Below are 18,271 nucleotides of genomic sequence, written 5' to 3'. Positions count from 1 at the left end.
AATTGGCAGTGCTACAGTATAAAAAATGGGAAAGATACACAAGTACTAACAAACATTTATTGAGAGCTTATTGCCTGCCAGGAACTTATATGCATTATCTCATTTATTCTTCATAATAACTGAGTTAAATATTATTATTATGTCCATTTCATTTGAGCATTTAAGGCAAAACAAAAGGAGACTGAACTAAGGTCAAAGACCTTGGATTTAACTTCATGTCTGTTTGATTTTAAAGAATGAACTTCCTTAACAGTTAAATGAATTCCCTCTTAGGGATAATAAGAATGGGTAGAGTGTGTGCCAGCTGAGAAATAAAAGAAATTAGGTCATGTGGCTGTTTTAAAACATGGTTACAAATGTTTTGCTATTCTTCCCATGAGAAGTGGAATCTTTGTCCCCACCCCTTGAACTCAGGAGGATTTGTGACTGCTTAAAGCGACAGAGGATGGCAGAAGTGACTCTGTGTACCTCCAGTGCCACCTAATGAAAGGCTATGCGTCTATTCCTTGTTCACTGGAACGCACTGCCTGAGCCATCGTATCAGAGCTCACACCACCTGGAGGCCATCATTCTGCAAAGGTGCCCCAGTGGACACTCCAGACACTAGCTCATGCCATCAGCATGTGTGCAAAGCTACTTTGGGTCACTGAAACTGACCCGGCGTGGTGGTTTAGTTGCTTAGATGTGTCCGACTCTCTGTGACTCCATGGATTGTTGCCCACCAGGCTCCTCTGTTCATGGGATTTTCCAGGGAAGAATACTGGGGTGGTTGCCATTTCCTTTTCCAGGGGATCTTCCCCCAACCCAGGGAGTGAACCTGGGTCTCCTGCATTGCAGGCGGATTCTTTATCAACTGAGTCATTCGGGAAGCTCCCCATACATCTACTGAATGGCACGACATTCTTGGCTGTGTGACAACCGTGAAAATGAGCTGCTTACATCTTCATGATCACTGGCTGCAAGGGATATATATGATTCACACTCACTCCTCCTGATTCAGGTGTTCCAAAGTCACCCTTCTCCTAGACTTCTCTTACTCAAAGACTGAGTATGTTTAGTCTAACATGGAATTTCATTCCAGAAGAATACACAGTTCTCACAGTTAATTCACAGCCTCCTCTTCATGTATCACAGCCTTGTCATGGTGAAGGGGCTTGTGTAACTCAGTGAAGCTTTGAGCCATGCTGTGCAGCGACTCCAAGATGAACGCTTCATAGTGAAGAGTTCTGACAAAATGTGGTCAACTGGAGAAACTGCTCCAGTATTCTTGCAGCAAGAACCCCATGAACAGTATGACTCAGAGACTGAACAGCTTATAGCCTAACTCTCCTTCTCTAACATCAACACAGCATTCCAAGAGTCTTCCTTTCCAATCTTTTTTCCTTCCACATCTCTTTTATTGGTGTCGAACCTGCCTCCCTGTTTGAGTCTTTTCCTACCTATTCTCACTCCCCCGCCTTTATCTTTCACAGGTATTTTCCCAAGCATCACGTGCATGTCTAGACTCATGCAGTTCTTAACAGTTGCTTTGTAAAAGGCTTGAACTAATGCAAATTGGAAGAGAGCCCTCCTCAGTTGAGCCCTATCCAAATCATGATCCACAAAAATCATGAGATAAGATAAAATAGCTATTGTGCCAAGCCATAAAGTTTTGGGCTAGTTTTTAATGCAGGAAGAGATAACTGGAATGATCATGTTTTAACATAAGCTGCATGTCAAAAGGTTAAGTCAGACAGAGAAAGACAAATGTCTTATGATATCACTTATATGTGGAATCTAAAAAAAGAATGATACAAGTGAACTTATTTACAAAACAGACTCACAGACTTAGAAAACAAATTTATGGTTACCAAAGGGAAAAGATGGAGGGGAGGGATAAATTAGGAGTTCAGGATTAACATTTACACACTACTGTATATAAACTAGATTATCAGTAACGACCTACTGTGTAGCACAGGGAACTATACTCAATATTCTGTAATAACCTATATGGGAAAAGAATATATTAAAGAATAAATATATGAATATATATAACTAAATCACTTTGCTGTATACCTGTAACTAATACAACATTGTAAATTAACTGTGCTGTGAGTGTGCTCAGTTGCTTGTCATGTCCAACTCTTTGCAGCCCTATGGACTGCAGCTTGCCAAGCTCCTTTGTCCATGAGATTCTCCAGGCAAAAATATTGGAGTGAGTTGCCATGCCCTCCTCCAGGGGATCTTCCTGACTCAGAGATTGAAACTGCGTCTCCTGCACGTCCTGCATTGCAAGCAGATTCTTTACCTACTGAGCCACCTGGGAAGTCCAAATTAGCTATACTCCAATATAAAATAAAATAAAAAAATAATGCAATATATGTTATATATATTTTATCACACGCACACAAAACATTTGCATGGAAAAGTGTGCGGCATTTCTGCAGCAAATATTCTTCTAAAGACATGAGTTTACAAAAAATAAACCAGCCTAGAAAATGAAGTCTGAAATACAATGACCACCTCATCCAGGTTTGCCCAGCATTTTCTTGTTTCAGCGCTGAAAAATCAAGATCCTGGGAAAACACTCACTCCATGGTAAACCATGTCAGGTGGTCAATCCACCCAGAACTCTTCAAGTGCACAGAATAAACAGGGCTAAGGTTTTCCTCTTGTGTCCATAATGAGAAGAGTATTCTTCTTCCTCAGAGAAACCCATTATCTTAACCAAGAGCTACACTGCTTAATGTAATTGCTTAGTTATGAACTCAAGGTCATTCCTACTAAATTAAAATCTGAAGATAATTAACTCTTAATATTGTATCATCTCTCAGTGGGTTTCTTTGATGGAAAGTTCCAAATATATTCAACTTAGCCTCCATAAAGCTTAGAGAGAAACTGTACACCGCATCCTGGCCACCATTTAAGTCCAAGCTAAAATTTCTGAGAGTGTTACTATGCTGAACTCCTGTATCTTGAGACCATCTAAGAAAGAAAAAATAGAAAAGAAAAAAACTGCCATGGTTACTTTGGGAAACATTGCATGCTGTGTATCCCTTCCAGAGAATCTCAATGCATTAAATATAAGAATCTGAGTAGACTTGCAGATTTCTGTAGCAAACTACAAATCACAAGGACATCTATCTCGTACATCAGATTGGCAAAACCAAAGCTGATTTGTAGTATCCACTCTTGGCAAAAGAATAGGAAAACATTTCCTAAGATAAACTGTGGATTAAAGTATAAATTGGTAGAGATTTTCTGGAAAGGCAATTTGGCAGTTACTATTAAATGTAATGTACATATTCTTCCATCCAGCAATTCTTCCTACCTCTTGGTGTCCCTCTTAGAACAAATACTCATAATTGCACAAAGATGTGTATAAAGAGGGCTTCCCTGATGGCTCAGAGGGTAAAGCATCTGCCTGCAATGCAGGAGACCCGGGTTTGATCCCTGGGTTGGGAAGATCCCCTGGAGAAAGAAATGGCAACCCACTCCAGTATTCTTGCCTGGGAAATCCCATGGACTGAGGAGCCTGGTGGGCTGCAGCCCATGGGGTTGCAAAGAGTCAGACACGACTGAGCAACTGAGCACCCATGTGAATACAAGAGTATTTATTGTTACAGCTTTGTAATAGCAAACATTCTAAATCAGTCTAAATGACCATTCATATACATTTATTTTGAAAGTGTTTATTGAATGCTTGTCACATGTCAAATACTATTCTAGTCACAAAAGATGGACCAATGAAAACTGGAGATAAGAAAATGATCATCCATCTTGGAGCTTTTATGGATTGAATTTAGATAACAGGGAGAATGAAGAGGGTCTATAATCAAATAATAAGCAAACTCAATCTAGTAAGTATATGCCACTTAGATTTAGGGTTGCCTTGTATCACAGGACATCCAATAATAGTGGCTGAAACAAGCGAGTCTGTGTCCTCCTTATGTGTCTAGATAGGTGGTTCAGGGCTGGTTTGGTGATTATAATTGAATGAGCCCGAGTTACTTCCAGCCGTCTGTGCTCCCATCCCCATGAGTAATCCTCATTCTCAGGGTCCAATATGCAGCTCAAGCTATCACATCCACATTCAGGAGAATGGCAAAAGGTGGGAAGCAGCATATCTGTTGGAATTTGGACATTCCATATTCACTTAACCTCAGGAGACAGAGCCTATTATGGTCATGACTAAACTTCAAGGGAAGCAGGAAATTATAGTTTTTTTTTTTCTTTTTTTTATTAGTGATTGATCATTCACATGACAGGAAGTAATGAGAAAACAGGAGAGAAGAGATATGACAACTAGCAGTTTAGCCTTAAGATAGTCATGAGAGTGAATGTGTGTGTATGTGTGCGTATGTGTCTATTACAATAAAATAAACTGAGTAATTTGTTAGCGATGGTGGGACACTGATTTTAGATTGAGTTGTCAATGATAAAATTCCTGATGATTCAGTAATTAGGTTGACACCTACATCAGAAGGAGAAACTTCTATTATATTAGTTACCTATTCTGAATAACAAATTATGCCCAGACTTAGTGGCTTAAAAGAATGCACATTTATTATCTGTGCATCAGTTTCTGTGCATGATCTAGCTCAGTAATCTGCTTTCTGTTCCATGACAAGGCTGGAGTCAAGGTGTTAATTAGGGCTATAATCTCGCCTCAAGGCTCACAAGGGGAGGGATCAACTTGCAAGCTCACAGTGGTTACTAGCAGAGTTCAGTACCTCAGCAGGCTGAGGATGTGACTTCCTCACTGGTAGCTAATCAGAGATTGCTCTCAGGTTCTGCCCATGTGTAGCTTCTCTGACATGGCATCTCACTTTGTCAAACCATGCAAGTCAAGAAGACAATAAATAAAGTTTGCAATCACAATGGAAGTCACAGACTTCCATAGCCTAATCTCAGAGTGGCATCCCATCACTTTTTGTTTTATTCTATTTACTGGAAGCAATTCTAATTATAGTCCACATTCAAGAAGAGAGGATAACATAAACACTAAAAAAACAGTAGAAGGTTGAATCTTCTTAAAAGGCCACATGGCATACCATCTGTGAAAATACACAAAATGAAATCATCCTAATTTGCTTATGATCTCAGGAGGTTCACAAAAAGGAAGGCATATATTGTTAGGCATGAAGGAGGGAAATGCCATGAAATGAGGATACAGAAGTAGGTGGAGGTCAAAGCATGTTTTTTTTTTTTTTAAATTGAGATATATTTGATATTCAATATTATATGTTACAGGTGTACAACATACCAATTCATAATTGTTGTCTAGTTGCTAAGCAGTGTCTGACTCTTTTGCAGTTCCATGGACTGTAACCCACCAAGTTCCTCTGTCAATGGGATTTCCCAGGCAAGAATATTGGAGTTGGTTTCCATTTCCTTCTTCAGGGGATCTTCCCAACCCAGGGATCAAACCCATATCTCCTGCATTGGCAGGCAAATTCTTTACCACTGAGGCACCAGGGAAGCCCACAGTTCATAACATTTAAACTTCATACTTCATTTATAATTATTATAAAATATTGACTCTATTCCTTGCATTGTACAACATGCCTTTGTAACATTTATTTTGTATGTAATAGTTTGTACTTCTTAATCTCTTACCTCTACTTTGCCCCTCTCCCTTTTCTTTTCCCCACTGGTAACAAGTAGTTTGTTCTCTATATCTAAAAGAGTCTGCTTACTTTTTTTTTTTTTATCATATTCAATAATTTGTTTTAATTCTTTAGATCCTCCATATAAGTGATATCACACAATATCTGTCTTTCTCTGCCTGACTTATTTCACTTAGCGTAATATCCTCCAAATTCATCTATGCTGGTGCAAATGCAAAATTTTATTCTTTTTTTTTTTTAATGGATGAACAGTATTTAGTTGTATATATAAATGCATGCCCTTCATGGAAAAGCAAGGCACATTGAAAATTGCTGCAGCTTATCTCAAGCAGAAATTCTGGACTTCCTGCAAAACTTCATCTCTGTCCCCATGGGCAGAGATGAGACAAAAAGGAGAACAGTGTTTTCTGGAATCAGCAAGCTCTCAGGAGAAGGTTGAAGCCCAGCTTACATAAGTTGCAGGAATTTACAGCTCTTCTCAGAAATCAGCAGAGGACACCAGGCAATCCTCAAATGCCAAGTTCATTAATGCCATCTCTGGACTTCCTCCTATTCCAAGCATGTTAAATCTATGCAGTTGCAATGCCCTGCGCTAGTCAGTGATCAGCTAATGTTAGATATTATTATGGAAGAATGAAATGGATACTTAATCTGTATCAATAAAGACCTACAGTAATTTACCTCCTGCTTGATTTTAAGACAGGAAGAACACTTATGTATCTGTCACTAAGCAGCATTATACACTATTTTCATTCCTATATATACAAACTTACAATACAAATTTAGCACTTGATATCGTCAGACACAACTAAAGCGTTAGCATGCACTCGTAGATATATCACTTGCGTGAAGTAAAAAATTTGTGGAATCAAAATCAAATCCTTTAAATTTTTTTTACTGAGGTATAATTGAAATAAACAGTTGTGCAAGTTTTAGGTGTACATGTTGATTTGATACATTTTACTGCTGCAATATGATTACCATGGAAGCATGAGCTAACACTTCTATTATGTCATATAATCATAATTTCTTTTTTATGCTTGGAATAATTAAGATCTAGTCTTAGCAACTTTGGAAGATGACATGGCAACCCACTCCAGTATTTTTGCCTAGAGAATTCCATGGACAGAGGAGTCTGGTGGGCTACAGTCCATGGTGTCACAAAGAGTTGGACATGAGTGAGCACCTGAGCAGCAGCAGTCTTAACAGCTTTGATGTTTATAACATTATTATCTACAATCACATAGCCAAATTCTTGATCTCACATGAAAACTGAGAGAAACTTTCTGACATTTGTCCATACTGTATCACTACTATTTCCCCTTCATAATGACACAGATTATGTCATTAAATTCTCCAGTTTTGAGAATTTCCAGAATATGCAGGATGTATATGGGGCTTCCCAAGTGGCACTAGTGGTAAAGAACCCATCTGCCAATGCAGGAGATGTAAGAGACATGGCTTCAATTCCTGGGTCAGGAAAATTCCCTGGAGGAGGGCATGGCAACACACTCTAGTATTCTTCCCTGGAGAATCCCATGGACAGACAAGCCTGGAGAGTGGCTGTCTGTAGGGTCTCAAAGAGTTGGACATGACTTAAGTGACTTGGCACTCACGTGCACATATATGTAAAAAACATAGAGAAGTCTTATGTACTTAATAATATGCTTTCAGCTTAAAGAAAAATTTGCAGATGCAAAAGCTTGATATCTTCTTTAAAGAAAGTGACATGATCAGTCAATTATTGTAAGCCACCTAAGGATGGTAGTTAAATAGTGGATTATGGATTCTAAATGGTGTAAGGAGTTAAATCCTGTATTGGCAGGAGATCATAGGTTTGGAGCAACCCATCCAATATGCTTCCTGCAGTCTAGTTGACAAACCATTCTCTATTTTCTATAAAGGTGCTAATTTGTTCCTAGTGCTCATCAACAAGAGTTGACTATGCTAGAAAATTTAAGGACAGTTAAGTTTGCTAAAGCAGTATGGTACGGTTTGATAATTTGGGAAATTAATAATGACATATGAAAAATTAAATAACACAATATGAAAAAAAAGGCAACACTCTAATTGTACACAATTTCCCCCAAAAAGTTCTAGGTAAACTCAAGTTTAATTGAAAAAGGTATTTAATAAAGGTATCTAATGTGAGTGCATTCTCAGTCATGTCCAGCTCTTTTGTGACCCCATGGACTGTAGCCAACCAGGCTCCTCTGTCCATGGAATTTTCCAGGCAAAAATATTGGAGTGTGTTGCCATTTCCTTATGTAGGTATATCAAATGTGAAAAATCATCTCACGACTTAATTATTTAAAGCTCACGAGTAGATTCAGCAAAATGTGTACTATATATGAAAACATAAATATACCATTATGAATCTCACAATGAAAAGCTAGTGGAGGTGATGGAATTCCAGCTGAGCTATTTCAAATCCTAAAAGATGATGCAGTGAGAGTGCTGCATTCAATATGTCAGCAAATTTGGAAAACTCAGCAGTGGCCACAGGACTGGAAAAGGTCAGTTTTCATTCCAATCCCAAAGAAAAGCAATGCCAAAGAATGCTCAAACTACTGCACAATTGCACTCATCTCACATGCTAGTAAAGTAATGCTCAATATTTTGCAAGCCAGGCTTCAGCAATACATGAACCGTGAACTTCCAGATGTTCAAGCTGGTTTTAGAAAAGGCAGAGGAACCAGAGATCAAATTGCCAACATCTACTGGATCATGGAAAAAGCAAGAGAGTTCCAGAAAACATCTATTTCTGCTTTATTGACTATGTCAAAGGCTTTGGATTACAATAAACTGTGGAAAATTCTTAAAGAGATGGGAATATCAGACCACCTGACTGTCCTCTTGAGAAACCTGTATGCAGGTCAGGAAGCAACAGTTAGAACTGGACACTGGACATGGAACAACAGATTGGTTCCAAATAGGAAAAGGAGTACACCAAGGCTGTATATTGTCACCCTGCTTATTTAACTTCTATGCAGAGTACATCATGAGAGAGAGTGAAAAAGTTGGCTTAAAGCTCAACATTCAGAAAATGAAGATCATGGCCTCTGGTCCCATCACTTCATGGGAAATAGATGGGGAAACAGTGGAAACAATGGCTGACTTTATTTTTTTGGGCTCCAATGTCACTGCAGATGGTTATTGCAGCCATGAAATTAAAAGACGCTTACTCCTTGGAAGGAAAGTTATGACCAATCTAGACAGCATATTAAAAAGCAGAGACATTACTTTGCCAACTAAGGTCCGTCTAGTCAAAACTATGGTTTTTCCAGTAGTCTTGTATGGATGTGAGAGTTGGACTTAAAAGAAAGGTGAGCACCAAAGAATTGATGATTTTGAACTGTGGTGTTGGAGAAGACTCTTGAGAATCCCTTGAACTGCTAGGAGATCCAACCAGTCCATCCTAAAGGAGATCAATCCTGAGTGTTCGTTGGAAGGACTGATGCTGAAGCTGAAACTCCAATACTTTGGTCACCTGATGCGAAGAGCTGACTCATTTGAAAAGACCCTGATGCTGGGAAAGATTGAGGGTGGGAGGAGAAGGTGAGAGGATGAGATGGTTGAATATCATCACCGACTCAATGGACATGAGTTTAGGTAAACTCTGGGAGTTGGTGATGGACAGGGAGGCCTGGCGTGCTATGGTTCATGGGGTCGCAAAGAGTCAGACCTGACTGAGCGACTGAAATGAACTGAACTGAACTGAACTGAATCTCTTTGATTTTATTCAGTTGCCAGAAAATATTCAGATTTGTTAACTGCATTCCAAAATATCTCTAGGTGGACAACTAATGAGATAATTGAAAACCTTAAATGTTTTAAAGGTAGTATATTTTATTTTCTGCTTTGGCCTTCCATGTTTGTTCTTTATGACAGTCTGAGCACAGTTTAATTTCTGCTTCATTGCCTTAAATTGCTGCACTAATTTTAAATCTGTGCTAATTTTATCAGAAACTGGACATAAGGTGTTTTTAGTAGCAAAACATGGTGTGGTAGTAAAGTCAGTGCCAAGCTCCAAGTGCAAGTTTTACTTACTTAAAGTAATAAGCAGCTTGTGGGAATTTTGAAGCACATTTTACAATTAGTGTAGCTAACATTTCTGCTTAGTCTGGTATTTTTTATGTCTTTATAACATGCTTACAGGCTCACTAACAAAGGATTTCTTTTGCCTGTTTCCAATTACTGCATGTTCTTAAATGTAATAAAAATACCTTTGCTTTTTGGTCCAGTAATTAAGACTTTTAACTAAATCAAACTAATCTTTCTGCTTTAAAGATTAAGAGATTAAAATGAAATTGCTTGTGTCTGGTCTCCTGGTTTACATGTAACTTTTACCACACCTCATTAGGGAGCTAGTTCAGTACAATGAAGTGCTACTTTGTCCAGTTTTGGTAAAAACCCGACCCTATGAGACTTTGTAACTCTTTCTCAGATTTGAAAAATAACTTAAAATTATAACTGGTATACACAAAAATTCCAATTGGAATTCATTAAATTTGTCATACATATAGACTTTAACACAGTGCTTCTCTTTCTTTTTATATGATTAAGAATAAAGAAGACATTTGATGAAACGAGTATATCAGTCAGCATAGGCTGGTTTATGCTACAGAAACAAACAATCCTCCAAGATTTCAGTGGTTTGAAATACCAAAAGTTTTTCTTTCTCAAGCTCCTTGTCCAACAGAGATTCAAATCAGTCTTCTTGCTATAGTCACTCAAAAATCCAAATGCTGAAAACTCCTTTTCTACATCAGTATGACAATTTAAAGGAGACATAGTTAATACTGGCTTTAAGGCTTCTGCCTGAAAATCGATACATATAACTTTTTGCTTCTATTATAGTGGCCAAAGCCATGCCTAACATCAAGGGAGCGTATTAAGTACAATCCTATTAAGTGCTTGGAAAAGAAAAAAAAAATCAAAACCTGAAATATTTGTGATAATTCCTAGTGACCAACAAAATCTGCCCTCTGATCACTACATATTTTATATAATCTCCTTTCCCTCCTATACACACAACAAACATTTATGTGGTCTATGAATGAAACTACTTATAAGCCACACAACATTACAGCATCAAGATTTATGTCTAATATACCTGAGTGATGGGCTGTTGTTCATGGTAGATCTAAAATGTACTGGCTATATCTCCTCTTGATCCAGAAATCTCCCAGATTAATGGTAAGTTATCTACTCCTACTCGCACAAAATATATAATTGTGAGCCAGTGATAGGCTATTAAGTATTTTCACTTAGGAAAAAATAGGAGACATAAGAGATATGATTCTATAGAAATTGAAAACTCATTCTACAGGCTCTCTACCTTAAAGATGGGGCATTCCCCTTGGTTAAGCTTGAATTCTATTTTTTTGAGAATCCTTTGCTCAGTTGTCTGTGTAACCCCTGGTCGTGGTTACATCCACAGGAGATATTAGGAAATCCTCCATGATAGGGGATGAGCAGCTTTTTCAGCCTACCTCCTGTTTGTAACATTTGAGGCCCTATTTACATTAAATGTATGTTAGGACTAGTTTCCTCCTTTCATTATTCTGTATCAATCAAATCTTAACACAAGTTCATTTCCTGTTACATTTTGAACATGGGGCAGCAAGGAAGCTCTGCTTATGGTATCACAGAGGGATATAGTTGATGGGGGCTATACTTTAATTCAGACTATCATAAGGGCGGAAATAGGTAAAAATAATGTGGCCACAGTGGCACTTCTTAAAAGCTTCTTCCAAAAATAATTGTCATTTTCACTACTTTTGTTGTTCAAAACAATCACATATTCATGATGTAACTAAAATATTCTCATTTATCTAAAAGATAAAAACAAGAGTGCTTATTAATATTAAATGATTATCACATATAGAAAAGTGTTTTGCTCTTTTAGATTAACTGTGGCATTGAAAATGAGAAGTTAGTTCTGAAAATGAGGATATTTCCAAATATTTTCTATTAATACATAATTAATATAATCCTATAAAAATTAACTTATTCAGATAAAGTTATGTAAAATAAACTCCTAAAACTACTAATTGAATTTGGTAAGAAAAATAATTACATTTCGATATACTAGCAATGAGTATGTACAGAATGGATTTTTAAGACAGAAAACTTGTTCTACAAATGACCCAAGAATAATGAAATAGGTATATGTTTAAGAAAACATTCACAAAGATTCATATGCTGAGTATACAAAATGATGATGAAAGAAATTAATGAATATCTAAATAAATGAAGAGATATATCATGTTCATGGATTAGATGACTCATCACCCAAAGATATCAATTTTGCAAAACTGACTCAACTACTTCAGTATTTTTCATTTTTAGTAAAGTCTGTGTGCATCAGTGAAATTTAATATAATTTCTATAAATTCTAGTGAAGATATTTTTAGACAGAGTCTAACATTCAAAAATTTATATGAAAAGATACAAGGTTAAAATATCTAAAACAGTCTTGAAAAAGAATTGAGTGGGATGAATTACTCCACCCGAAAATATGCCCAATAAACTGATACAGTAATCTGACAATGAGCTATTGGCAGAGATATAGGTACACAGAGCAATAGAGCTTAAAATTAGACTCATTTGATGATGTCCAGCTGGTTTTTGACAAAGGGATCAAAATAATTCAACAGAGGAAAAGTAGCCTTTTCAACAAATGGTGACTGATCATAGGCAACAAAAATTGTACCTTGACGTAAACATCCTACCTTACATAAAAGTCAACTCAAAATGGAATATAGATTTAAACATATGAAGTAAAATTATAAAACTTAAAGAAAAGCAAAAATCTTCAGTAGATAGGTAAAAAGTTTTTAGACTGACGTCAAAATCTGTTTCAGAAAAGTAAAGATTGACACACTGGACCATATCAAAAACAAAACAAAATGTGCGCTCTGTGAAAGACACTGCTGAAAGGATGAAAAAAAAAAAAAGATACAAACTGGAAGAAAAAAATATGAACCACGTATCTGAAAGAAGGCTGGTATCTAAAATATATAAGGAACTTTCAAAATTCAATGGTGAAAAAAAAGATCCAATTAGAAAATGAGAAAAAGGTATAGAGAAATATTTCATCAAGAATGTGCACATGATAGATAAGTACATGAAAAGATATTCAACATCAGTAGCTATTATATAGATGCAGATTTAAATTACAGCGAGATATCACTATGTGGCTACCTAAACGACTAAAACTTAGTCACCAAATAAAGATGAGGGTGTGGAGAAACTGGGAGAATATCTTCCATATATTCTGGAAACATGAAATGCTACAGTAACTCTGCAAAACAGTTGGACAATTTGTTAAGAAGTGTTGTTAGTCACTCAGTTGTGTCTGACTCTTTGTGACCCCATGGACTGGAGCCTGCCAGGCTCCTCTGTCCATGGGATTTCCCAGGCAAGCATACTGGGGTGGGCAGCCATTTCCTTCTCTGGGAGGGGGATCTTCCTGACCCAGTTGTTATGAAACTATATATCAATTACAATACAATTCAGTAGTTGTACCCTTGGGCATTTATCCTCAGTTCACTTCAATTCAGTCACTCAGTCATGTCCAACTTTTTGTGACTCCATGGACCGCAGCACGCCAGGCTTCCCTGTCCATCACCAAATCCCAGAGCTTACTCAAACTCAAGTCCATCAAGTCGATGATGCTATGCAACCATCTCATCCTCTGTTGTCCCCTTCTCCTGCTTTCAATCTTTTCCAGCATCAGGGTCTTTTCATATGAGTCAGTTCTTCACATCAGGTGGCAGAAATATTGGAGTTTCAGCTTCAACATCAGTCCTTCTAATGAATATTCATGACTGATTTCCTTGAGGATGGACTGGTTTGATCTCCTTGCTGTCCAAGGGATTCTCAAGAGTCTCCTCCAACACCACAGTTCAAAAGCATCAGTTCTTCAGCGCTTAGCTTTCTTTATAGTCCAACTCTCAACATCCATACAAGACTACTGGAAAAACTATAGCTTTGACCAGATGGACCTTTGTTGGCAAAGTAATGTCTCTGGTTTTTAATATGCTGCCTAAGTTGGTCATAGTTTTTCTTTCAAGGAGTCAGTTCAGTTCAGTCGCTCAGTCGTGTCCGACTCTTTGCAACCCCATGAATTGCATCACACCAGGCCTCCCTGTCCATCACCAACTCCCGGAGTTCACTCAGACTCACATCCATCCAGTCCGTGATGCCATCCAGCCATCTCATCCTCGGTCATCCCCTTCTCCTGCCACCAATCCCTCCCAGCCTCAGAGTCTTTTCCAGTGAGTCAACTCTTCTCATGAGGTGGCCAAAGTACTGGAGTTTCAGCTTTAGCATCATTCCTTCCAAAGAAATCCCAGGGCTGATCTCCTTCAGAATGGACTGGTTGGATCTTCTTGCAGTCCAACAGACTCTCAAGAGTCTTCTCCAACACCACAGTTCAAAAGCATCAATTCTTTGGTGATCAGCCTTCTTCACAGTCCGAATCTCACATCCATACATGACCACAGGAAAAACCATAGCCTTGACTAGAGGGACCTTAGTCGGCAAAGTAATGTCTCTGCTTTTGAATATACTATCCAGGTTGGTCATAACTTTTCTTCCAAGGAGTAAGAGTCTTTTAATTTGGTGGCTGCAATCACCATCTGCAGTGATTTCGGAGCCCCCAAAAATAAAGTCTGACACTGTTTCCACTGTTTCCCCATCTGTTTCCCATGAAATGATGGGACCGGATGCCATGATCTTCGTTTTCTGAATGTTGAGCTTTAAGCCAACTTTTTCACTCTCCTCTTTCACTTTCATCAAGAGGCTTTTTAGTTCCTCTTCACTTTCTGCCATAAGGGTGGTGTCATCTGCATATCTGAGGTGATTGATATTTCTCCCGGCAATCTTGATTCCAGCTTGTGCTTCATACAGCCCAGTGTTTCTCGGGATGTACTCTGCATATAAGTTAAATAAGCAGAGTGACAATATACAGCCTTGACATACTCCTTTTCCTATTTGGAACCAGTCTGTTGTTCCATGTCCATTTCTAACTGTTGCTTCCTGACCCGCATACAGATTTCTCAAGAGGCAGGTCAGGTGATCTGGTATTCCCATCTCTTGAAGAATTTTCCACAGTTCATTGTGATCCACACAGTCAAAGGCTTTGGCATAGTCAATAAAGCAGAAATAGATATGTTTCTGGAACTCTCTTGCTTTCTCCATGATCCAGCAGATGTTGGCAATTTGATCTCTGGTTCCTGTGCCTTTTCTAAAACCAGCTTGAACATCAGGGAGTTCACGGTTCACGTATTGCTGAAGCCTGGCTTGGAGAATTTTAAGCATTACTTTACTAGCATGTGAGATGAGTGTAATTGTGCGGTAGTTTGAGCATTCCTTGGCATTGCCTTTCTTTGGAATTGCAGTAAGCGTCTTTTAATTTCATGGCTGCCATCACCATCTGCAGTGATTTTGGACCCACGAAAATAAAGTCTGTCACTGCTTCCATTGTTTCCCCATCTATTGCCATGAAGTGATGGGACCGGATGCCATGATCTTCGTTTTTTGAATGTTGAGTTTTAAGCCAAGTTTTTCACTCTCATCTTTCACTTTCCTCAAGAGGCTCTTTATTTCCTCTTGGCTTTCTGCCACAAGGGTGATGTCTTCTGCACATCTGAGGTTATTGATATTTCTCCCAGCAATCTTGATTCCAGTTTGTGCTTCATGCAACCTGGCATTTAGCATGATGTACCCTGCATACAATTTAAATAAGCAGGGTGACAATATACTGCTGCTGCTAAGTTGCTTCAGTCATGTCCGACTCTGTGCAACCCCATAGATGGCAGCCCACCAGGCTCCCCCGTCCCTGGGATTCTCCAGGCAAGAACACTGAAGTGGGTTGCCATTTCCTTCTCCAATGCCTAAAAGTGAAAAGTGAAAGTGAAGTTGCTCACTCATGTCCAACTCTTTGCGACCCCATGGACTGCAGCCCACCAAGTGCCTCTGTCCATGGGATCCTCCAGGCGAGAGTACTGGAGTGGGGTGCCATCTGACAACATACAGCCTTGACATACTCCTTTCCCAATTTGGAACCAGTCTATTGTTTCATACTCAGTTCTAACTCTGGCTTCTTGACCTGCATACATGGTGTGGTATTCCTATCTCTTTAAGAATTTTCCACAGTTTGTTGTGATCCACACAGTCAACGGATTTGGCATAGTCAATAAAGCAGAAGTAGAGGTTTTTCTGGAACACTTTTGTTTTTTTGATGATCCAACGGATGTTGGCAATTTGATATCTGGTTCCTTCTAAATCCAGCTTGAACATCTGGAAGTTCAGGGTACTGTTGAAGCCTGGCTTGGAAAATTTTGAGCATTACTTTGCTAGCATACTATCCTAGACAAAAACAAATGTTTGGGAACACAAACATCTGTACACAAATGTTCACGTTGGCTTTATTAAAAATATCCCCAAACTGGAAACAACTTAGATATCCTTCAGTTGGTGGATAAATACATGGTTATACATCTGTGCCATGGAAAAGTACTTAGCAATGAAAAAGAACTACTGCTATAAGCAACAATTTGTATGAATCACCTGAGAATTAAGTTGAATGAAAAAAGTTAATCCAAAAACTCACATGCTTTATAAATCTATTTAGGTTACATTTTGAAAAGACTAAATATTTGACTGGGGAACAGATTATGTTGCAGGGACTAGACAATTTTAACTCCATGATGGATCTGTTTCTTTGACTTTAACCTTTACTGTTCATTGCTTTTGTTTTTATAATCATACATAACAACCTGCCTCATGGAACCCTTCCCCTCTGCCTGAAGAGATTAACACATCCCCTCCCTGAGGCTGACCATTCCATGAGTTATTTGTAAGATAATTGTCTTTGCTTCCTCAACTCCTCCCCTTCTCTGTTCTATAAAAGAAGCTGGCATCCAGCCACTGACAAGATGATTATTTTGAGACATTGTTCTATCATCTTGGTCAACCAATTTTCCAAATAAAGTCATATTCCTTGCCTCAAACATCATCTCTTGGTTAATGCTGCCTGTCATGCAGCAAGCGAACCAGGCTCAGACTTGATAACAATTAAAGGCCGCCAGGTGTTAGGAAAGGAGTTGTGGTGAATGGTGGAGGTGTGAATGTGGTTGTATGAGGCAGCATGAGGGATCCCTGTGGTCATGGAATTGTTCTGTATTCTAACTGTGGTGATGGATACACAAACCTACATATGTGATGAACTTGAGTAAAACCAAGAACATACACAAACACACAAATACAAATAAGTACTAGCAAAACTTCAGAAATCTATGTAAGACTGGTGTATTGTGCTGTCAATATCCTAGCTCTAATATTGTACTGTGCAACAGTAGGGGAACCTGGGAAATTAGTATATGGAATTTCTCTGTAGTATTTCTTACAATAGCACATAAAACTCAGTTACCTCAAAATAAAAGTGCAAATTGAAATTAATCTGGCAATATAACCCAAGATCTTTTTTACTATAAATGCAATTTGAATTTTTACTCTGGAAAATTGACTTTAAAAAGTTACTTTCTATTATTTAAGTCTAAGACTGTCTTACACACAGGCACACAAAATGTTGATATAGATCGGTATCAGTCAATATTTGGAAGTAACTTCAAAGTAAGCTAAATAATAAACACCAAGACTGAAAATATATGCCTAGGTAGATTACATCTGTATAAAATAAGTTGTGTGGGTGTGATCCATGTCAGTGAGTTTTCAGCCAAATGGAAACGTTCCAATTATCAGTGGTTAACTCTGGTGATTATAATGTGGGGTATTGTAAAGAAAGACGTAGTTTACTTTATACACAAAGTAATTCTCACTGAGAGTTTTTTAATGCACATGAGTAAATTTATAATTAAACTGTTTTCCTTAAGAGGAGTATGTGCTCATAAGGGATAACAAATGCTGTGTAATTGAATAAAGCAGAATACATATTTGCTCATAAAGTATATTTTGTGAACTAGATATTGAATTTTTGGTATTTAGCCATACTTTTTATTAATTCTTAAACATAGTTCCTAGAGCCTATTGCAGAAGAAGTTAATAAATACTAATAAATATAGGCTATGTGTAACATTACATACATGAAGGGAAGGAGATTGAAGGTGTTCAGTAGAATATAAGGAATGTACTGTTTTAATCATATCTATATAGGTATATAGGTTTACTGAAGTCACTCAGTCATGTCCGCCTCTTTGTGACCCCATGGACTGTAGCCTACAAGGCTCCTCCGTTCATGGGATTTTCCAGGCAAGAGTACTGGAGTGGGTTGCCATTTCCTTCTCCAGGGGATCTTCCCAACCCAGGGATTGAACCCAGGTCTCCTGCATTGGAGGCAGACGCTTTACCATCTGAGCCACCAGGGAAGCCAATCATATCTATGAGTGATTTCAAATCCTAAAAGATGATGCTGTCAGAATGTTGCACTCACTATGCCAGCAAATTTGGAAAACTCAGCAGTGGCCACGGGACTGGAAAAGGTCAGTTTTCATTCCAATCGCAAAGAAAGGCAATGCCAAAGATGTTCAAACTATTGCACAATTGCACTCATTTCACATGCTAGCAAACTAATGCTCAAAATTCTCCAAGCCAGGCTTCAACAGTCCATGAACTGAGGACTTCCAGATGTT

At 38.2% G+C, this 18,271-nt stretch overlaps 1 non-coding gene across 1 annotated transcript; it reads right to left on the bottom strand.

The window, feature by feature from the left end:
• Positions 1-17,935: 17,935 nt before the first annotated feature.
• Positions 17,936-18,007, bottom strand: TRNAW-CCA (transfer RNA tryptophan (anticodon CCA)). Its single transcript has one exon. It is a non-coding gene; the product is annotated as a tRNA-Trp (tRNA).
• Positions 18,008-18,271: the final 264 nt, after the last annotated feature.

The sequence above is a fragment of the Ovis aries genome, chromosome 19 (genome assembly GCF_016772045.2).
Source record: "Ovis aries strain OAR_USU_Benz2616 breed Rambouillet chromosome 19, ARS-UI_Ramb_v3.0, whole genome shotgun sequence".
NCBI lineage: Eukaryota > Metazoa > Chordata > Mammalia > Artiodactyla > Bovidae > Ovis > Ovis aries.
Note: the sequence above shows the minus strand (reverse complement) of the source record. Positions and strands in the feature narration are given on the sequence as shown.